This window comes from Natator depressus, chromosome 2 (assembly GCF_965152275.1).
Source record: "Natator depressus isolate rNatDep1 chromosome 2, rNatDep2.hap1, whole genome shotgun sequence".
NCBI classification, from domain to species: domain Eukaryota; kingdom Metazoa; phylum Chordata; order Testudines; family Cheloniidae; genus Natator; species Natator depressus.
In genome coordinates, this window is record NC_134235.1 from 136,235,898 (window position 1) to 136,259,961 (window position 24,064).

The following is a 24,064-nucleotide window of genomic DNA, read 5'->3' on the forward strand; positions in this document are numbered from 1 at the left end:
AAAGGAGATGGGCTGGGTGCTGAATGGCCAAACTATATTTTCAGACCTGTGCTTTGGGGTAGCTGGGTCCTTTGCCATAACCAGCTGCTTGCAAATTAGTTATGGTTCAGGCCTGCCTTCAACACTTTGGAAACATTGAGGGTAGTCTCCCCAGTTGGGGAGAGAGACAGTTTGGCTGAGGAGCCAGAAGTGGGGAATACGGACTAATTGGGCAAGGAGTCTGGGACTGGCAGTTTGAGGGGGAACACTGAGACTGGCAGTGTGAGATTAGATCTTGCTGGGCAATGAGACTTTGACTGGGATGAGTAGCCTGACTGGGATCAGCTAGGTTAGGAGGACCTGACTGGGATGAGGAACACAGAGGTCGGGGAGGTAACCTTAATTTATTCCCCTTGTGCATATACATTATTATACAGTCTTTCATTACATAACATACTGTTTTTCCATGGGCCCCAGTGCACAGGCTGGACGAATTAGGGTTGGAGAATACAGGAGGGTGCAGTCTGTAAGATCCCAGGTTCAGTTATTGCAGAAGTTGGAAAGTGTGTAGTGGGGATGAGGCAAGGGACAGAAGGAAGAGAAATGAAGATCTCATGTTTAAGACAACTGAATGCTGCCTGGAAAATTGGATTCTATCCCTGCCTCTGTGTCAGAGTTTCTGTGTGATGCTGAGCAAAATCACTAAAAACCAGACTTTTCACATTTTGTCAGTAATTGTGTGTTCCTCATTTTCTGGATGTCTGACTTGAGAGCCTGGAGTCTGATTTGCAGGTGCTGTACACTCACAGCTGTGACTGAAGTCAATGGCAATTGTGCATATTAAGTGCTATATAATGGTAACTAATCTGAAAAAATCAGATCCTAGGTGTCTCAAATTGGGCACTCAAAATTAATGGATACTTTTTACCTTAATCTCTCTATGCCTCAGTTCCCCATTTGTAAAATTAGGATAATAACAATCCTTTATCTCACAGGGCTGTTGTGAAAATAAATTAATTAATGTTTGTGCAGCACTCAGATATTGTAGTGATGAGTGCCATAGAAAAGCCCATGAAGAAATTAATAATTCTGTATTCAGAGCTGGGTTAGTGTGCAGTAAATAAGGCCAAGGTCAGTGTATTGAACAATGAAGATAAAAGAAAATATTAAATATTAAACCATCCATCCTGTGCACTGAATGAGGCAAGGGTGTTGTAAAAAAATTGTATGTGATCATGTAATTAAAAGCTGTGTCATAATGCATACACACATAGAGGCCAATTAAGGTTGCACAGGCACTTTTTAGTACTTGAATTTACAACCTTTATAATGAAAAATATGTATGTCTAGAATACAGTAAAGACCCTGATTGAGGGTATGTCTGAGGTGCCTTGACAGTCCCTGATTTTTTTGTCAGGCCAGGTTTTTGAATTTGCTATATCAGAGGCTGCCCAGTAATGTACCTACTACTGACTTCACTATGTGCTCCTCTGACCTGAATGTATCCAGTAGAACAATCCAGTCTATCAGTGGCTCTTCCTCAGGGAAGGATTAGTATGTCTGTGTTTTGAACAGCCTTTATAATACAGCTTTACACATTCCCTGCTTCCCTCTGAAGCTGTTGTGAGAAGCAGCTACATAGCAGGCAGCCATTGTAATAGACTCCCTAAATCCCAAGATCACTTCACAAGTGGTACCTGTGTACTAACAAGTGTAAGCCGTGGAAAAAATGGCTAAGGGGATATGGATATCAGCCATATGAAAGAGGAATCATGTGGGGGAGTAGCTGTATTGGTCATTGATTGTGGTGTTCTGGTATTTACCTTTTGCTGATGCTGAGTCTGGATAACTATTTGACTGAGGTGTTGGAGTGCAATGCTCATTTATTTTTTAAAAGTTCCCAGGGTGTTCTAAGGAGGGGACCCACTGGATATAATGTAAGGTATAAAGACTGGCAGATTCAGAACAGTGGTGTTACTCTTGGGAGTTCCTCTGCTGTGGTGTGCCTGGAACAAGGGCACGCAGATCTGAGGGCCTCTCCTGTCCCAACGCCCATCTCCCCATGCCCTCCCACCTCAGTAAACCAATAGTTAACTGAGTCCAGCAAAAACATCTTCTCTGTTTCAGTGCTAGTCCTTGGATCCATTTGTCATTATGTAGTAAAGCAGTTGAAAATGTAATAATTGGCAGTCCACACTAATTGTCTCTTTCACAGTCCAGCTTGACACTTTGTTGGTGGACACTGTCTCAGGCTCTCACACTGGTGTCCTGTGCATTGACTTTGTCGGCTCTATTCCACACTCCTCTAAAGGTTATGGATGTATCTTGTTATTTGTGGATTCTCTAACTGAACAGAAATCTTTCTCACACAAGTCTGCACAGTTGATGTAGCTGCTGACAGACTGGTTTGCAAATTGGTAATGCAGAATGGGAAAGGTCAGTGCCAGGTTTCTGAGTAAAGAAGCCAGTCTACCAAATTGATCTATCTGGGTACTAAAATGACCCCCATCTCAGTAGAGTCTGAATGCCTACCGAGTATTTATGGATTTAATTCTACAACATTCCTGTGAGGTAGGCATGTAATGATACACTTACTTTTTACAGCTGGATAACTCAGACACAGAGAGGTTAATTGGGTTGCCTGGAGTTACTCAGAAAGGCTGTGGAGTAGCAGAGACTTGAACCCATATCTCCTGAGCTCAAGTCCAGTTCCTTAGCCACAAGATCACTCTTCCTATCTTTCACATTGCTACAAATCCATCACCACTATCTCACATCAACCCAGATCAGATATGACCTTCCAACACTTCAGGCTTGATCTGTAGACTAAGGTGTATCAGATCCTCCTATGGAGCTGAGGAAGGGCATAAGAACATACGAATTGCCATACTGAGTCAGACCAATGGTCCATCTAGCTCCGTATCCTGTCTTCCAGCAGTGGTCAATGCCGGGTGCTTCAGAGGGAATGAACACAATAGGCAATCATCAAGTGATCCATCTCCTGTCATCCACTCCCAGCTCTGATAAATAGAGGCTAGGGACATTCGGAGCATAGGGTTGCATCCCTGGCCATACTGGCTAATAGTCTTTGATGGACCTATCCTCCATGAACTTGTCATCCCCTGGCAATGAGTTCCGTAGGTGGACTGTGCATTGTCTGACCCCTAGTTCTTGTGTTATGTGAAGAAGCAAATAACATTTCCTTATTCACTTTCTCCACACCATTCAAAATTGTATAGACCTCTATCGTATCCTCTCTTAGTTGTCTCTTTTCCAAACTGTAAAGTCCCAGTTTTCTTAATGTTTCCTGATATGGAAGCTATTCCACACTCCTAATCATTTTTGTAACCCTTCTCTGTACCTTTTACAATTATAATATATCTTTTTTTAGATGGGGTGACCAGATCTGCAGGCAGTATTCAAGTTGTGGATTTACCACGGATTTATATAGGGGCATTATGATATTTTCTGTCTTACTATCTTGTCCCTTTCTTAATGGTTCCTAGCATTTTGTTAGCTATTTTGACTACTGCTACACATTGAGCAGATGTTTTCAGAGAGTTATCCACAATGACTCCAAGATCTCTTTCTTGAGTGGTAAAAGCTAATATAGATCCCATCATTTTGTAGGTATAGTTGAGATTATGTTTCCCAATGTACATTAGTTTTCATTTATCAACACTGAATTTCATCTGCCATTTTGCTGCCCAGTCACTCACTTTTGTGAAATCCCTTTGTACCTCTTCGTAGTCTGCTTTGGACTTAACTATCTTGAGTAATTTTGTATCATCTGCAAATCATCCGCTTACCTCTTTTTCCAGATAATTTATGAGTATGTTGAATGGCATTGGTCCCAGTACAGACCCCTGGGGGACACCATTATTTACCTCTCTCCATTCTGAAAACTGAGCATTCATTCCTACCCTTTGTTTCCTGTCTTCTACTAGCTACTGATCTATGACATCCCTGTTATCCCATGACTGCTTACTTTGCTTAAGAGCCTTTGGTGAGGGACCTTGTCAAAGGCTTTCTGAAAGTCTAAGTACATATATCCACTGGATCATCTTTCTCCACATTTGTTGACCCCCTCAGAGAATTTTAATAGATTGGTGAGGCATGATTTCCCTTTACAAAAGGCATGTTGACTCTTCCTCAACAAATGGTATTCATCTATGTGTCTGATAATTCTCTTCTTGACTATAGTTTCAACCTCTTTGCCTGGGTACTGAAGTTAGGTTTAATGGCTTGTAATTGCCGAAATCACCTCTGGAGCCTTTTTAAAAATTGGAGTCACATTAGCTATCCTCCAGTCATCTGGTACAGAGGCTGATTTGAATAATAGGTTACATACCACAGTAAGTAGTTAGTAGTAATATTTCTGCAGCCAATCGGTAGGCAGCCAATTAGAGCTGATGCATGTGCTCAGGGAGAACTTAGTCCCTCAGCACATGTAATAGGGAAAGCTCCCTTCTGCTTGCCTTTTGAAAACACAGCATTGGTGTGTAACTGCAGCACTCGGTCCTGTGTGTTCAGAGCTAGCTAGGCAGCAGCTGCTCCCTACCAGCTCTGCAGCAGCTGCTGCCCCCTCATTAGCTCCTCCTGCTCCCCTCTCCCAAGGCTAAGGCATGAAGAATTCCAGTTGCTGCCTGTCCCCTCAACCTGGTGGGATGAAGATGCTCCTGCCCTTCCCAGTACCCCAGCAGCTACTCTTTGATTGGAATGAGAGGGGAGCAAGGAATAGGGCCCAAGAGAGCAGCAGGATGGGCCACCTGGCAAAATCACCTATGGTAACGTTAACATTCCTCTTCCCCTTCTACAAGAGCTCAAGTAGCTTCAACAGCTTTCCTGGGTCAAGCTCCTGCAATAGACATCTGCAAGGCTAGCTTTTAGTCCACACATTCACCACCCATTATGTTGTCTCCCAAGCCTCCAGATATGAAGCTGAGTTTGGAAGAGTTGTGTTACATGAGAGCAGGTACATGCTGAAACCTTCCTCCATGTGGGGCTGTGTGAGAGTGATCTAAAATGGAATGGACATGTGCAAGCAGTCAAAGAAGAAAAAGCAATTATGTCCATTTCACGACCCACCTTCCTTCCCCTCTACACTGGAATCTTTACAGGTATTAGCTTCTAGTGTGAGAAGGAAAGGAGTGGGGCAGGGATACTCTGCCCCTTTATGTTCTCCCCAAATGTTAGAAGTGCGTTAAGGACACAGGTGTCACCTGGGTGGGTACCACTGTAGGAAAAATTCTCTGACTCTGGTGCAGTGGTATGCAGACACCTAAAGTGGAATGGACAGGTGCAACATAACTTGAAGAATGATAGTTATAGAACAGGTATGTAATTGGTTTTGTGTATGTATGCACCACATGTGAAATTATATTTATATGATATAAAATTATGTGCAGTTATTGTTTTCTAACCCATATCGATATGGTTTTCACTTGGCCCACCTTTCCAGCCCTCAAATTGAAGGGATATACCAAGATCTAAACTCCACAGTGTCTTCATTCTGTCAATATTCAATATTAATATCTTATTATAAAGATGATCTCTGCCCTGTATTGGGGAATCATTGAGAATAAAATCCCTACTAATGCAGACATACCAGTTTTGAAAAGCATTCTCTGTTCAACCTTTATTATTTTCTTCCTGTCTCAGAAATTTAATCTGTAGATACTCAAAATGGTCTATAACAAAAAGACTTTATTTACATTGCAGATCAACTAAAGTGTAAACTCCGGTGTGTCAGATGTCTGAAAGGCTAGATGAGATCAAATTTGGTGTCATTGGAGCCAACAGTCTATTTATTGGTTGTAATTATTTCCGTGTAATCCCCTGCTGTGAGTACCAGGATAATCCAATTGAGTCATCCTTGGCACACACATAGGAGTTTGCTCATGGTATACACGCACCCTGCTCTAATGAAAACCATATGTTCTTGTTTGAGTATGTGTCACTGTGGATGCCACGGTAGGTGCACATGTGCAGAAGCTCAGTCTTTTGAATATCAGTGTCTGCTACGTGGGTGTACATCCACCCATTCTCTCCTCATATTTCTGTCTGAGGGTTTAAAGGACAAGGAAGCCGCAACCCTCCTTCAGATCTCTCCCACCAACCATGGCAGCGAGTCTGAACCTGGCAAGTGCCCAAGCCACTTGTTCATAGCTCCAGCTAGATCTCTCAGAACTCTTCTGATCTGCTGATATTCAACAATCGTTAACATTTCGACCTATATGAACTGCATACTGACAGACCATGAACAGGGCTTTTCACCACGGTAAATTCAAAACCTGCAGGTTTCAAGGCCTGCCAATCCTGTGATGGTTTAATTTCTCTGAAAGATAGGCATAGCAGGTGCCTTCTGTCTAGGAGAGCCCCACATACCCTGTAGCGGTTTGGTGTGCCTTTCTTTCTCCACAAGAACACATAAGTCATTGTGCCCTTGACATGGCAGCTAGGTCTGATGCAAAATTCAGGATACTGGTACATCTGTCTCTGTTTTGACTGTCACAGCTCAATGTCTCCTCCCCACCATACAGAGAGGACACAGCTTCCCATTCACTCACACAGGCACACGCTCAACGAAGAAAGAACAGTTACTTAGCCTTAAGTAACTGTGGTTCTTCAAAATACTGTAGTCAATGTGGATCCCATACCCAGCCCTCAATCCCCACTTTTGGAGTCCTCAGCTAAAGTGTTCTTTGAATTGCAAGGGTCCTGTGGGAGGGTCAGGATGACTCTGCCCTTTATGCACTTCTATGGGAGCACAAGGATGCTACTTTGCAAAAGACTCTAATCTCATGCATGCACATGAGGCACATGTGCACCTACAGTGGGATTACACCATCTCAATAAACCAGTTGCTGTTCGGGTAAATAATTGTTTTCAATCATCTAGGAATATGGAGGATTAATTAGGGATGCGCAAATCAGTTCAGTTCCGGAAACAACCCAAACCTTAGTTAAATTTTGAAATACTTTGTTTAAATACTTTGGGATGATTTAGTTTGGGCTTGGTCCTGCTTTGAGCAGGGAGTTGGACTAGATGACCTCCTGAGGTCTCTTCTAACCCTAATCTTCTGTGATTCTATGATAATTTCCCCCCTGCCCCACTTTCACATCCCCCCCTTTCTACTGGTTAAAGAAAAACATAATGAGAGAGACTATTCTTATGGGACTCCAGGTCCAGAAATTTCATGAGAGTTTTTCATTGTGAATTCTAAAGGAAAGTAGTTCAGAGAACCTCAGGAATCTTATTCAAACCAAACCTTTAGAGGCTCATCCTTCATTAATCTTAATCTGCAGAATTTGACAGCCTGTAAATAAATCTCTGGATTTCATATCACCATTCTCTTTAAGCACTGAAGAAGGCAAAATTATTAGAGTTTAACCATTTGTTTTTTAATCCAAAACATAGCAGTTTAGAGAAATGTAAATTAATTTCTCAGATATTATCTGGTACTATATATTAAATCCAGAAAAAGTGACATAATCATTTTGAACAAATAGATACTACAACTGTTCCATAATATTAGTAATGTGACCTTCATGTATTTGTGTAACTTGTGGACATTTTGCTTATTACTGGTGCTCTGCAGAACTTTAAAAAAAAAAAGAAATTGTCCTTCCCTCAGTGTTTACATTTTAAGCAGAACTAATGTGAAATAATGATAGCAGGCCCAGTAATAAGGAAGTGTTAGAATAAATAAAAATAAAGAAGAGGAGGACTAGGTGGCATAGGAGTGGAGTGGTAGGATGTAAGCAAGGGCGGCATTGTGTAATGTCTTGAAAGAGTGGAAGAAGAATTTAATGTCTTAATACCTGGATGGGCCGAAGGTAATTAACCAGGGACAGTTAGCCTAATAGACAAACATATATCCTGAAATTACTCATACAGGTATTTGAGAAGAGATTGATTATAGTAACCTGGGGAGTGACTTTCAAAAGTGTGTTCCTACATGTTAACTCAGCTGGGTTGCTGCCAGCTTTGGGAAAGCTACATGCATGTGCTTCAGAATAGCAGCCATGTTAGTCTGTATCCGCAAAAAGAAAAGGAGGACTTGTGGCACCTTAGAGACTAACACATTTATTTGAGCATAAGCTTTCATGAGCTACAGCTCACTTCATCGGATGCATTCAGTGGAAAATACAGTGGGGAGATTTATATACACACAGAACCTCCTCACTGTATTGAACCTCCTCACCGAGAACATGAAACAATGGGTGTTACCATACACACTGTCACGAGAGTGATCAGGTAAGGTGAGCTATTACCAGCAGGAGAGCGGGGGGGGGGGGGGGCTTTTGTAGTGATAATCAAGGTGGGCCATTTCCAGCAGTTAACAAGAACGTCTGAGGAACAGCGGGGGGAGGGTGGGAATAAACATGGGGAAATAGTTTTACTTTGTGTAATGACCCATCCACTCCCAGTCTTAATTCAAGCCTAAGTTAATTGTATCCAGTTTGCAAATTAATTCCAATTTGGCAGTCTCTCGTTGGAGTCTGTTTTTGAAGTTTTTTTGTTGAAGAATTGCCACTTTTAGGTCTGTAATCGAGTGACCAGAGAGATTGAAGTGTTCTCCAACTGGTTTTTGAATGTTGTAATTCTTGACATCTGATTTGTGTCCATTTATTCTTTTACGTAGAGACTGTCCAGTTTGACCAATGTACATGGCAGAGGGGCATTGCTGGCACATGATGGCATATATCACATTGGTAGATGTGCAGGTGAACGAGCCTCTGATAGTGTGGCTGATGTTATTAGGCCCTGTGAAGGTGTCCCCGAATAGATATGTGGACACAGTTGGCAATGGGCTTTGTTGCAAGGATAGGTTTCTGGCTCAGTGGTTCTGTTGTGTGGTGTGTGGTTGCCGGTGAGTATTTGCTTCAGGTTGGGGCTGTCTGTAAGCAAGGACTGGCCTGTCTCCCAAGATCTGTGAGAGTGTGGTGTCGTCCTTCGGGATAGGTTGTAGATCCTTGATGATGCGTTGGAGAGGTTTTAGTTGGGGGCTGAAGGTGATGGCTAGTGGCGTTCTGTTATTTTCTTTGTTGGGCCTGTCCTGTAGTAGGTAACTTCTGGGTACTCTTCTGGTTCTGTCAGTCTGTTTCCTCACTTCAGCAGGTGGGTACTGTAGTTGTAAGAACCCTTGATAGAGATCTTGTAGGTGTTTGTCTCTGTCTGAGGGGTTGGAGCAAATGCGGTTGTATCGTAGAGCTTGGCTGTAGACGATGGATCATGTGGTGTGGTCTGGATGAAAGCTGGAGGCATGTAGGTAGGAATAGCGGTCAGTAGGTTTCCGGTATAGGGTGGTGTTTATGTGACCATCGCTTATTAGCACCGTAGTGTCCAGGAAGTGGATCTCTTGTGTGGACTGGTCCAGGCTGAGGTTGATGGTGGGATGGAAATTGTTGAAATCATGGTGGAATTCCTCAAGGGCTTTTTTTCCATGGGTCCAGATGATGAAGATGTCATCAATGTAGCGCAAGTAGAGTAGGGACATTAGAGGACGAGAGCTGAGGAAGCGTTGTTCTAAGTCAGCCATAAAAATGTTGGCATATTGTGGGGCCATGCGGGTACCCATGGCAGTGCTGCTGATTTGAAGGTATACATTGTCCCCGAATGTGAAATAGTTATGGGTGAGGACCAAGTCGCAAAGTTCAGCCACCAGGTTTGCCGTGACATTATCAAGGATAGTGTTCCTGACGGCTTGTAGTCCATCTTTGTGTGGAATGTTGGTGTAGAGGGCTTCTACATCTATAGTGGCTAGGATGGTGTTTTCAGGAAGATCACAGTTGGATTGTAGTTTCCTCAGGAAGTCAGAGGTGTCTCGAAGATAGCTGGGAGTGCTGGTAGCATAGGGCCTGAGGACGGAGTCTACATAACCAGACAATCCTGCTGTCAAGGTGCCAATGCCTGAGATGATGGGGCGCCCAGGATTTCCAGGTTTATGGATCTTGGGTAGCAGATAGAATACCCCAGGTCGGGGTTCCAGGGGTGTTTCTGTGCGGATTTGTTCTTGTGCTTTTTCAGGGAGTTTCTTGAGCAAATGCTGTAGTTTCTTTTGGTAACTCTCAGTGGGATCAGAGGGTAATGGCTCGTAGAAAGTGGTGTTGGAGAGCTGCCTCTTGTTCATATTCCGACCTATTCATGATGACAACAGCACCTCCTTTGTCAGCCTTTTTGATTACGATGTCAGAGTTGTTTCTGAGGCTGTGGATGACATTGTGTTCTGCACGGCTGAGGTTGTGGGGCAAGTGATGCTGCTTTTCCACAATTTCAGCCCGTGCACATTGGCAGAAGCATGCTATGTAGAAATCCAGTCTGTTGTTTCGACCTTCAGGAGGAGTCCACCCAAAATCCTTCTTTTTGTAGTCTTGGTAGGAAGATCTCTGTGGGTTAGTATGTTGTTCAGAGGTGTGTTGGAAACATTCCTTGAGTCGGAGACATCGAAAATAGGATTCTAGGTCACCACAGAACTGTATCATGTTCGTGGGGGTGGAGGGGCAGAAGGAGAGGCCCCGAGATAGGACAGATTTTCTGCTGGGCTAAGAGTATAGTTGGATAGGTTAAGAATATTGCTGGGTGGGTTAAGGGAACCACTGTTGTGGCCCCTTGTGGCATGTAGTAGTTTAGATAGTTTAGTATCCTTTTCTTTTGTAGAGAAGTAAAGTGTGTGTTGTAAATGGCTTGTCTAGTTTTTGTAAAGTCCAGCCACGAGGAAGTTTGTGTGGAAGGTTGGTTTTTTATGAGAGTATCCATTTTTGAGAGCTCATTCTTAATCTTTCCCTGTTTGCTGTAGAGGATGTTGATCAGGTGGTTCCGCAGTTTCTTTGAGAGCGTGTGGCACAAGCTGTCAGCATAGTCTGTGTGGTATGTAGATTGTAATGGATTTTTTACCTTCAGTACTTTTGGTATGATGTCTATCTGTTTGCATTTGGAAAGGAAGATAATGTCTGTCTGTGTCTGTACGAGTTCTTTCATGAAGTTGATAGATTTCCACTCCATATGGCTAAATTCAGTGCCTTGCATAATTACATTGATGACATCTTCATCATCTGGAACCATGGAAAAGAAGCCCTTGAGGAATTCCACCATGATTTCAACAATTTCCATCCCACCATCAACTTCAGCCTGGACCAGTCCACACAAGAGATCCACTTCCTGGACACTATGGTGCTAATAAGCGATGGTCACATAAACACCACCCTATACCGGAAACCTACTGACCGCTGTGCCTACCTACATGCCTCCAGCTTTCATCCAGACCACACCACACGATCCATAATACAGTGGTCACATTAAAAAAGTCAGCATTTATAATTCAGTTATTGTTCTCTGTGTATGCCCTTTTCACTATCTCTTTTTTTCTATAAGTACAATATTATCATGTCAGTATTAAGGCATCACAGTGATTTCAGTAATCATGTGCAAGGCATACTATAGTCTTCTTTTTTTTGGTGAGTTTACGTGGCACTATTCACACAAAATATATTGTCTTGTATTATTAGCCATTCTACTAATAGTTTCTTCCAGTAATCTCCGGTAGGAACCATTGCATAGATCCACAAATTTAGATTTTTTTTTCTATAAAGAGAATAAAAATAGCTTCCTATAATCTTTTTACCAGACCAACTCCCAGTGCAGGTTTTTAGAGCTGTTTGAATTCTATCTCTAGCAATTATTTATTTATTTACCTATTTCACATTTTCAAAATATTTTTATCATCCAGCATTCCCATAATGTGTATGAAAGAGGGCCTAGCTGTTTTGCATTTTATATAAATGTCTGCAGCAACAGAATGTATCTTGTTATATAGAGATGGAGAAACATACATTCTGTGAACAAAATATTACTGAACTTGCACTGGTTAGTATTGGAGCCAGTATTTATCATCTGCATTCTCTCATTCAGTTCTTTCTATGCTATTTCATATTTATAGTATACGCTCCATAACTTAATAGCTGTATGTGGTTTGTGTTTTTTAAAAACATAGTCATGGAATTATATGTCCAATTTAGACATAATCTTGACCAGTGAAACTTCAAGCACTTGTATGGAATTTTCTAATGTAGATAGCTTTGTTAGTTGCTTTCTTTTCTGGAAATATTTTATTATTATTATTATTATTATTATTACTATTAAAGAAAGAAATCTGTATAAACTTATATGGTGCATACGTTTCATATTTTTTTAATGTTTCACCTATATGTATTTATTTAAGGGGTTGTTCAGCCTGGGTATGGAAGCACTATTATTTCTTATTTTTTATTTTACCAACACATGGGTTTTTTTCATTTGTTTGGTCAAATACCTAACCTATGCCCAATTAATAAGTGCATTTTAAGTAAGAGGTGAAGTTTCATTGATGCCAGAATGTTGAATATAGATCTAGTACACAATTATATAATGAGATCAGGTTTGCCAATTACTGTTCTGTCTGTATTAATTATGGATTTTCTCCATTAGATATCCATTCTGGTACCAATCTAATTTCTGCCACCTTATAGTATCTTTTGAAATCTGGTAGCACCAGGTCTCCTATCTCAACTGGACATTTTAGCTATTCTGTTTTGATTCTTGATTTCTGGTTCGGCCATAGGAAACTTTGAATAACTTTTAGGTAGTTAGTTAGTTAGTTATTGATTTATTTAAACTGTGATAAGGGGGTGTAAAGGGAATAATGGAAAAAGGATACAGAACCTTGGTTAGGACATTCATTTTAAGTACTTAATTTCTACCTACCACAGTCCATGGTAATAGTGTCCACCTGTCTATATCATTGTAGATAAAATTTTCATTAATGGTTTAATAGCTACTCAAGATACTTAAGTCAAGATAGACTGCGAAGAGCTACAAAAGGATCTCACAAAACTGGGTGACTGGGCAACAAAATGGCAGATGAAATTTAATGTTGATAAATGCAAAGTAATGCACATTGGAAAACATAATCCTAACTATACATATACAGTGATGGGGTCTAAATTATCTGTTACCACTCAAGAAAGAGATCTTGGAGTCATTGTGGATAGTTTTCTGAAATCATCCACTCAATATGCAGTGGCAGAATGTTGCAAATCATCAAGAAAGGGATAGATAATAACACAGAAAATATCATATTGCCTCTGTATAAATCCATGGTATGCCCACACCTTGAATACTGCGTGCAGATGTGGTCGCTGCATCTCAAAAAAGATATATTGTAATTGGAAAAGGTTCAGAAAAGGGCAACAAAAATGATTAGGGTATAGAACAGCTTCCGTATGAGGAGAGATTAATAAGCCTGGGACTTTTCATCTTGGAAAAGAGGTGACTCGGGGGATATGATAGAGATCTATAAAATCATGAGTGGTTCAGAGGAAGTAAATAAGGAAGTGTTATTTACTCCTTCTCATAATACAAGAACAAGGGGCCACGAAATTAAATTAATAGGTAGCTGGTTTAAAACAAACACAAGAAAGTATTTTTCAAGCAACGCACTGTCAGCCTCTGGAACTCCTTGCCAGAGGGTGTTGTGAAGGCCAATACTATAACAGGGTTCAAAAGAGAGATAGATAGAGTCATGGAAGATAGGTCCATCAATGGCTATTAGCCAGGATGGGAAGGAATGGTATCCCTAGCCTCTGTTTGCCAGAAGCTGGGATTGGGTGACAGGGCATGGATCACTTTATGATAACCTGTCTGTTCATTCCCTTTGGGGCACCTGCCATTGGTCATTGTCAGAGGACAGGATACTGGGCTTGATGGACCTTTGGTCTGATCCAGTATGGCCATTCTTATGTTCTTATGCTAATATTTAATTCAAACACATCCCCACTTTAGGTGATATATTAATGCCTAAATATCTAATTTTATTATTCATTACTTTCAGCGAGCATTTTCTAGCCATTAAGTATCTTTGACAGTCAAGGTGTAGTATCTCTGAATTAAAGTAGTTTAGTTTGTTACCTGATACCAAAAACTTTAATTATTTCTTGCTTTACTGACCAACTTTTAATTCTATCTTGTATGAAAAACATAAGGTCATCAGTTTATAATGAAATTTTGTTTTCTATTCCCAATACACTTGTTCCCTGAATTTCTTCACTGTCCCTGATCTTTTGTGCTAATGGTTCAATAATTAAATGAAATAACACGGTTGATAAGGGACGTCCTTGTCTTGTTCCTCTGCATAACGGCTCAGTTTTTGCAACATTTCTCCAGATACATGCCATAGGGTTTTTATAGATTATTTGAACCACTTCTAAAAGAGTTCCCCAAAACCAAATTTCTCCAGTATTTCTGAATATAAATGTGTGGTGTTCTCAGTCAAAATCCTTTATGGAAGCCATATTTGTAGTCTAGGCCTCTTTATTAGTGCACCTTGAGTGCTGTAGCACATGTAGAAATTTCCTTGTATTATTTAATGTGTTTGTTTCTTTTATAAAACCAGTTTGGTTTTATACAAGCCATATTTGTAGTCTAGGCCTCTTTATTAGTGCACCTTGAGTGCTGTAGCACATGTAGAAATTTCCTTGTATTATTTAATGTGTTTGTTTCTTTTATAAAACCAGTTTGGTTTTAGGGCATCAGTTTAGGTATTACTGTCTCTAAACTGGATACCAGTATTTTAGTCAGAACCTTACTGTCTATATTTATTAAAAAAGATGGGCTTGTAAGATGCTGGCTGCGATAAATCCTGATGTGTTTTAGATATCAAAACTATATCTAAATGATAGAATGTGCCCAGTAAGCACTCTTTGTGTGAGAAGGCTGGAGTTCACTTGCTAACAAAGGAGCTACCTGTTCCTTAAACATTTTATAGAATTCAGAGTTGTATGCATCTAGTCCAGGACTCTTCCCCGATTTTAATGATATAATTGCTATCTGTATTTCTTCCTGTGTTATTGAACCTCTTTGTAACTTTTTTCATTTTAAAAATACCTCTGGGCATTTTAGTAGTCTGCAGTATATTAACTCCCAGATCTTCCTTGTTTACTTATCTGCTAGTGCCTGACTTGGTCCCCCATTCATAGAACCTTTCTTTGGCACTGTCTGGGTTTTTTCTTTTTGTGATGGGTTTGGGCCCTTTGGGGAGTCAACTGATGTGCTGAGAAGTGACTGAGTCAGCCTATTCTGCCAGCCTGGGTCCCCTTTACCTAGCCTTGGTGGGTTAAGTTCACAAGGCTCTTCCAGCCAAGCACACAGGCAGGGCCACGCCCAGCTGCACAGAGACATAGAGATCTGCTCTGGAAAGATTCAGCCAAAGGGGTTTGCCCCAACACGCCCTTTAAAGGAACAAACCCAAAGATTTTATGAAATGTTCCCCCTCCCTCAGTATGGAGGGATATATGCACAACTTCTCCCCCCACCCCCACCCCCAGTTAGTAATTATATAAACTGGGTTATATTATAAACAAGAAATATGTTTATTAACTACAAAAGGTGAATTTTAAGTGAATATATGAGATAACAGATAGAACAAAGCAGACTACTAACCAAATAAAGCAAAATACACAAGCTAAACTCAATATACTTAAGAAACAGGTTACAAAATATAACTTCTCACCCTAAATGTTACTTTAGGCAGGTTGCAAAGTTTCTGTGGTTCAGAGTTCCAGTTATATTCCTTTTCAGATTGGATCCCTGTCTCAGTCTGGACTCCCCCCTTGTCTTCCCTTCAGGTGGCTTTTGCAGTCTTTCTTCTTGGGCAGACAGCCATGGAGAGGAGGAGTCTTGTTTGCTTTCCTCCCCCCGCTTAAATAGCATTTACATAAGGTAGAAATCATTTGTTCCCCAAACTTGACCCCCCCCCCTTCCCTTCCAGTGGATAGTTACAAGAAGTCCCAGGTAACGTTTAGTATCAGGTGACCGGACCACCTGACTCTGTAGTATCACAGCATTCATGAGTCAGTGTCAGTATGGTGTGTCCGCAGGAAGGCCAAGCCTTTTCACAGTCCATTGTCCTCGTTAATAGGCCATCAACCCTGTCTAGCATTTCCATTGTTGTACCTGAAATATTAGAAGTGGGCGTCACCCAAAGCAGCATAGCTGAAGTACAGATACTTAGTCAATATTGTTTTGAATGCATTTTTTGCATTGTCTGGCTATGCTGGAAGAAGGACTGGAGACACTGGACGTGGTTTAATTAGGCTGCCACTTTATTCTTAAACATCTGGGAGTAGCCGGCAGATAAAAGTGTATAGTACAGGTAATTCTATAATCATTGCAAAATAGACCAGGGAGGGTTTCTGTTATAAATATAAAGGGAAGGGTTACCACCTTTTTGTATACAGTGCTATAAAATCCCTCCTGGCCGCAGGCAAAACCCTTTAATCTGTAAAGGGTTAAGAAGCTAAGATAACCTTGCACCTGACCAAAATGACCAATGAGGAGACAAGATACTTTCAAAGCTGGAGGGGTGGGGGGAACAAAGGGTCTGTCTGCGTAATGCTTTTTCCAGGAACAGATCAGGAATACAGCTTAGAACTCCTGTAAAAAGTTAGTAAGTAATCTAGCTAAAAATGCATTAATTTTTTTTTGTTGTTTAATGGCTGGTAAAATAGGCTGTGCTAAATGGAATGTATATTCTTGTTTTTGTGTCTTTTTGTAACTTAAGATTTTGCCTAAAGGGATTCTCTGTGTTTTGAATCTGATTACCCTGTAAGGTATTTACCATTTTAATTTTACAGAGGTGATTTTTTTTACATTTTTTTAATTAATTTTTTTTAAGAACCTGATTGTTTTTCATTGTTCTTAAGATCCAAGCGTTTGGGTCTGTGTTTACCTGTACAAATTGGTGAGGATTTTTATTAAGCCTTCCCCAGGAAAGGGGGTGCAGGGCTTGGGAGATATTTTGGGGGAAGACGTTTCCAAGTGGGCTTTTTCCCTGTTTTTTGTTTAACACGCTTGGTGGTGGCAGCTAAGGGTTTAAGAACAAGGCAAAGTTCGTACCTTGAGGAAGTTTTTAACCTAAGCTGGTAAAAATAAGCTTAGGGGGTCTTTTTTCAGGTCCCCACATCTGTATCCTAAAGTTTAGATGGGGAAGGAACCTTGACATGGTGGCAGAGCGGTGGGATCATTTTGACATCATTTTGAGATTTTTTTTGGGGGGGGGGATCATTTTGAGATTTTTTTGAGATCATTTTGAGATCACTTTGAACCAGAAGCACAGCAGGATTTTAAAAGGTTTTGTAAATTCTGTGTCTCTGCCTGGGGGACAGATCAGCAGGCATAACAAAAGGGATCTTTCTTTTTTGAGCTGGAGTTTTCTCTACCTAAAGGCACAGTAGTTAACCTCCCGCAGTAAAATTCACAAGTTTTTCACAGACCTAAAGAGGTTGTTTTTTTTTAAGCTAAAAGCAGCTAGAGGGTTTTTCTGTCTATTTGTGTGGAGACAAAGGTGTTAGTTTTTTTAAAAAGAATTTTTCTGTAGGCTGAGAATAGCTATCAAAAACCATAGGTATCAGATTACAGCACAGCAAAATTTTACAAGCCAGGTTTTTTTTTTGTTTGTTTTGTGGTTTTCTTTCTAACTCTCAGGTGTAAAGTTAGTTAAAAACAGAGAGGCTAAAATAACAAAAACCAAGGCACAACACAAACTGGAGATAACCAGACTGGAGGCAGCAAAAGAGGCAAAAAAAGCCCTAGAGGCTGCCCACAGGAGAGCTATGAAGGCAAAGGACAAAGAAATTGAGGCGGCAAAAAAAAAGGCCAAGAGGCTTCTCACAGGAGAGCTATGGAGGCAAAGGAAAAAGAAATGGAGGCAAAGAAAAAAAGGTGGAAGCCTGCACTGAAAATGAAGAAAGCAAAGGCTCAACAGAATATACCAACAAACCCGAGCAATCCTTCTCCAGGTACCGCTTCCCATCCCCAAAAGTTCCCCACCTACAAGGCAGGCAATGATACCAAGGCCTTCTTTAAAAACTTCAAAAGGGCCTATCTTGGGTACAGCATCTCTACAGACCAGTACATGATAGAGCTGAGGCCGCAGCTCAATGGACCCTTAGCTGAGGTGGCGGCTAAAATGCTGAAGGAACACATAAACAAGTATGAACTGTTTAAAACCCAGGCGAGAGTCAAAATGGGGCTAACACCTGAGCATTCCCATCGGCAGTTCAGAGCCCTAAGGTGGAAACCAAACGTGTCATTTACCCGACATACCTACCACATTGTAAAAAATTGGAATGCCTGGATATCAGGAGCACGTGTTAAATCTCCAGCCACTCCCCATCATTGAGGTTCCATTTCAGCAAGTAGCTGTGAATATTCCGGGTCCTTTTCCAAAAAAAGACACCCAGAGAAAAGCAGTACATACTGACTTTCATAGATTTTGCCACCCAGTGGCCGGAAGCAGTAGCTCTAAGCAACACCAGGGCTAAAAGTCTGTGCCAGGCACTAACAAACATTTTTGCCAGGGTAGGTTGGCCCTCCGACATCCTCACAAATGCAAAAACTAATTTCCTGGCAGGAACTATGGAAAGCCTTTTGGAAGCTTATGGGGTAAATCACTTGGTTGCCACCCCTTACCACCATCAAACAAATGGCCTGGTAAAGAAGTTTAATGGAACTTCGGGGGCCATAATACGTAAATTCATAAATAAGCACTCCAATAATTGGGACCTAGTGTTGCAGCAGTTGCTGTTTGCCTACAAAGCTGTACCACGTCCCAGTTTAGGGTTTTCAGCATTTAAACTTGTATATGGCCATAAGGTTAAGGGGCCATTACAGCTGGTAAAGCAGCAATGGGAGGGTTTTACACCTTCTCCAGAAACTAACATTCTGAACTTTGTAACCAACCTACAAAACGCCCGCCAAACCTCTTTAGCCCTTGCTAAAGAAAACCTACAGAATGCTCAAAAAGAGCAAAAAGCCTGGTATAATAAACATGCCAAAAAGCGATCCTTCAAAGTAAGGGACCAGGTCATGGTCTTAAAGGTGCTCCAGGCCCATAAAATGGAAGCATCGTGGGAAGGGCCATTCACGGTCCAGGAGTGCCTGGGAGCTGTTAATTATCTCATAGCATTCCCCACCTCCAACCAAAAGCCTAAGGTGTACCATATTAATTCCCTAAAGCCCTTTTATTCCAAAAAATTAAAGGTTTGTCAGTTTACAGCCCAGGGAGGAAATAACGTTAAGTGGCCTAAAGGTGTCTGCTACAAAGAAAAAAGTAATGGCGGCATGAAAAAGGTAAACCTCTCCATAACCCTTGGGCATATGTAGCAAGAGCAAATCAAGGAGTTGTGCACTAGCTACGTGCCAAAGCTCTTAGCCACCCCAGGACTGACTGAACGGGCATACCACTCCATTGACACAGGTAATGCTCACCCAATTAAAACCCAACCTTACCGGATGTCTCCCCAAGCTAAAACTTCTATAAAACGGAAAATCCAGGGTATGCTACAAATGGGTGTAATCTGCCCCTTTGGCAGTCCATGGGCATCTCCAGTTGTTCTAGTTCCCAAACCAAATGGGAAAATACGTTTTTGTGTAAAGTACAGTAAGCTAAATGCTGTAACTCGCCCAGACAACTGTCCAATGCCAAGCACAAATAAACTATTAAAAAAACTGAAACGGGCCCAGTTCATCTTTACCTTAAACTTAACCAAGGGGTAGTGGCAGGTACCACTAAATAAATCCACCAAGAAAAGGTCAGCCTTCACCACACGTCGGGCTGTATAAATTTAATGTGCTCCCTTTTGGGCTACAAAATGCACCCGCCACCTTCCAAAAACTTGTAAATGGTCTCTGAGCGAAATTAAAAATATATGCAGTCGCCTACCTTGACGATGTGGCCATATTTTCAGATTCCTGGGCAAAACACCTAAAATATTTACAAAAAGTCTTTGAGTGCATAAGGGAGGCAGGACTAACCATTAAGGCTAAGAAGAGTCAAATAGGCCTAAACAAAGTAACTTACCTTAAACACCAGGTGGGTCAAAAGACTATCAACCCCCTACAGGCCAAAGTAAATCCTATCCAAAAGTGGCCTGTCCCAAAGTAAAAAAAACAGGTCCAATCCTTCTTAGGCTTGGCCAAATATTACAGGCTATTTGTACAGCAATACAGCCAAATCGCTGCCCCACCTAACTTGACAGACCTAACCAAAAAAAACCAGCCAAATGCCTTTCAGTAAACTAAAAAGTGTCAAAATGCCTTTAACCAGCTTAAAGCAACACTCATGTCTAACCCTGTGCTAAGGGCCCCAAACTTTAACAAACCATTCTTAGTAACCACAAATGCGTCCAAGCGTGGTGTAAAAGCAGTCTTAATGTAAAAATAAAAAACAAATCAAAAGTTCCATCCTGTCGTGTTTCGCAGCAAAAAGCTATCTAAAAAAAAAAAGCAACTGGTCAATCAGTAAAAAAAAAATGGTTTCAGAGTAACAGCCGTGTTAGTCTGTATTCGCAAAAAGAAAAGGAGTACTTGTGGCACCTTAGAGACTAACCAATTTATTTGAGCATAAGCTTTCGTGAGCTACAGCTCACTTCATCGGCTGCATACTGTGGAAAGTTTAGAAGATCTTATTATACACACACAAAGCATGAAAAAATACCTCCTCCCACCCCACTCTCCTGCTGGTAATAGCTTATCTAAAGTGATCACTCTCCTTACAATGTGTATGATAATCAAGTTGGGCCATTTCCAGCACAAATCCAGGTTTTCTCACCCCCGCCACCCGCCCCACACACAAACTCACTCTCCTGTTGGTAATAGCTTATCTAAAGGACCACTCTCCTTACAATGTGTATGATAATCAAGGTGGGCCATTTCCAACACAAATCCAGGTTTTCTCACCCCCGCCACCCGCCCCACACACAAACTCACTCTCCTGCTGGTAATAGCTTATCCAAAGTGACCACTCTCCTTACATTGTGTATGATAATCAAGGTGGGCCATTTCCAGCACAAATCCAGGGTTTAACAAGAACGTCTGGGGGTGGGGGGGGTAGGAAAAAACAAGGGGAAATAGGCTACCTTGCATAATGACTAAGCCACTCCCAGTCTCTATTCAAGCCTAAGTTAATTGTATCCAATTTGCAAATGAATTCCAATTCAGCAGTGTCTCGCTGGAGTCTGGATTTGAAGTTTTTTTGTTGTAAAATAGCGACTTTCATGTCTGTAATCGCGTGACCAGAGAGATTGAAGTGTTCTCTGACTGGTTTATGAATGTTATAATTCTTGACATCTGATTTGTGTCCATTTACTCTTTTACGTAGAGACTGTCCAGTTTGACCAATGTACATGGCAGAGGGGCATTGCTGGCACATGATGGCATATATCACATTGGTGGATGTGCAGGTGAACGAGCCTCTGATAGTGTGGCTGATGTGATTAGGCCCTATGATGGTGTCCCCTGAATAGATATGTGGGCACAGTTGGCAACGGGCTTTGTTGCAAGGATAGGTTCCTGGCTTAGTGGTTCTGTTGTGTGGTATGTGGTTGCTGGTGAGTATTTGCTTCAGGTTGGGGGGCTGTCTGTAGGCAAGGACTGGCCTGTCTCCCAAGATTTGTGAGAGTGTTGGGTCATCCTTCAGGATAGGTTGTAGATCCTTAATAATGCGTTGGAGGGGTTTTAGTTGGGGGCTGAAGGTGACGGCTAGTGGCGTTCTGTTATTTTCTTTGTTAGGCCTGTCCTGTAGTAGGTGACTTCTGGGAACTCTTCTGGCTCTATCAATCTGTTTCTTCACTTCCACAGGTGGGTATTGTAGTTGTAAGAATGCTTGATAGAGATCTTGTAGGTGTCTGTCTCTGTCTGAGGGGTTGGAGCAAATACGGTTGTATCGCAGAGCTTGGCTATAGACGATGGATCGTGTGGTGTGGTCAGGGTGAAAGCTGGAGGCATGTAGGTAGGAATAGCGGTCAGTAGGTTTCCGGTATAGGGTGGTGTTTATGTGACCATCGTTTATTAGCACTGTAGTGTCCAGGAAGTGGATCTCTTGTGTGGACTGGTCCAGGCTGAGGTTGATGGTGGGATGGAAATTGTTGAAATCATGGTAGAACTCCTCACGGGCTTCTTTTCCATGGGTCCAGATGATGAAGATGTCATCAATATAGTGCAAGTAGAGTAGGGGCGTTAGGGGACCAGAGCTGAGGAAGCGTTGTTCTAAATCAGCCATAAAAATGTTGGCATACTGTGGGGCCATGCAGGTACCCATAACAGTGCCGCTGATCTGAAGGTATACATTGTCCCCAAACGTAAAATAGTTATGGGTAAGGACAAAGTCACAAAGTTCAGCCACCAGTTTAGCCGTGACATTATCGAGGATAGTGTTCTTGACGGCTTGTAGTCCATCTTTGTGTGGAATGTTGGTGTAGAGGGCTTCTACATCCATACTGGCTTAGTCATTATGCAAGGTAGCCTATTTCCCCTTGTTTTTTCCTACCCCGCCCCCCCACGTTCTTGTTAAACCCTGGATTTGTGCTGGAAATGGCTCACCTTGATTATCATACACAATGTAAGGAGAGTGATCACTTTGGATAAGCTATTACCAGCAGGAGAGTGGGGTGGGAGGAGGTATTTTTTCATGCTTTGTGTGTGTATAATAAGATCTTCTAAACTTTCCACAGTATGCAGCCGATGAAGTGAGCTGTAGCTCACGAAAGCTAATGCTCAAATAAATTGGTTAGTCTCTAAGGTGCCACAAGTACTCCTTTTCTTTTTATAAATATAAAGGGAAGGGTAACCACCTTTCCGTATACAGTGCTATAAAATCCCTTCTGGCCAGAGGCAAAACCCTTTCACCTGTAAAGGGTTAAGAAGCTAAGATAACCTTGCACCTGACCAAAATGACCAATGAGGAGACAAGATACTTTCAAAGCTGGAGCCGGGGGGAATAAAGGGTCTGTCTGTCTGTGTAATGCTTTTGCCGGGAACAGATCAGGAACGCAGCTCAGAACTCCTGTAAAAAGTTAGTAAGTAATCTAGCTAAAAATGCGTTAAGTTTCCTTTTGTTGTTTAATGGCTGGTAAAATAGGCTGTGCTAAAAGGAATGTATATTCCTGTTTTTGTGTCTTTTTGTAACTTAAGATTTTGCCTAAAGGGATTCTCTGTGTTTTGAATCTGATTACCCTGTAAGGTATTTACCATCCTAATTTTACAGAGGTGATTCTTTTACTTTTTCTTTAATTAATTTTTTTCTTTTAAGAACCTGATTGTTTCTCATTGTTCTTAAGATCCAAGCGTTTGGGTCTGTGTTCACCTGTACAAATTGGTGAGGATTTTTATCAAGCCTTCTCCAGGAAAGGGGGTGTAGGGCTTCGGGGGAAATTTTGTAGGGGAAAATGTCTCCAAGTGGGCTTTTTCCCTGTTCTTTGTTTAACACGCTTGGTGGTGGCAGCATAGGGTTTAAGAACAAGGCAAAGTGTGTACCTTGGGGAAATTTTAACCTAAGCTGGTAAAAATAAGCTTAGGACGTCTTTCATGCAGGTCCCCACATCTGTACCCTAAAGTTCAGAGTGGGGAAGGAACCTTGACAGCTTCCCATCCTGGTCCCTCGCCAACCTGCTGGTACGACCTCACCACCACCCCTTCAGAAGAGGGTTAGGAGGTGGCTGTAAGAGGTACGAGTCATAGGAATCCCTCCCCTCGTCTGCTGTTTCCACTCCTTTCAAGAATACCTCCTTTAATTCCTTTACCAATGCATTGTATCTGATTTTTGTAGCCCCTTCACTATGGAGTACCTGCACTGGACATCTGCCCCACATTTACATAATGAGTTGTGACATCATAGCCTAACTCCCATTTCATGTTTGCCCCAACTGAGCCCCCCTCTAAACCTGCTGTGGGGAAGGTAAAAAAAACACCACTTCATCTTTACCAATCTGGCAGTGAGGGAAAAATTCCTTCCGAGCCCCCTGAGAAAACAGTGACTAGTGCAACGCCCACAACAGATCCCGACAAAACCTGGTATTTCACCACTTCCATGGGTGGGACTGTGGGTGCTGCTGGTACAGATAAAAGAGGGCTTTTCCTGCACCAGCATGGACCTATATAGTCCCCCCAACTTTTCTGGTCACTACGGGGAGAGGGGAATGGGTCAGCATCTCCACATTGGCCTGGTCTGTCACTGGAGCAAAAACAATGAGGAGTCCGTTGGCACCTTAAA

General features: G+C 41.8%; 1 protein-coding gene across 9 annotated transcripts in view; it reads left to right on the top strand.

Annotated features, from left to right (window-relative positions):
* CTNND2 (catenin delta 2) overlaps positions 1 to 24,064 on the top strand; it is a 1,172,806-nt gene that overhangs the window by 656,150 nt on the left and 492,592 nt on the right. The gene's annotated exons all lie outside the window — the stretch shown is intronic.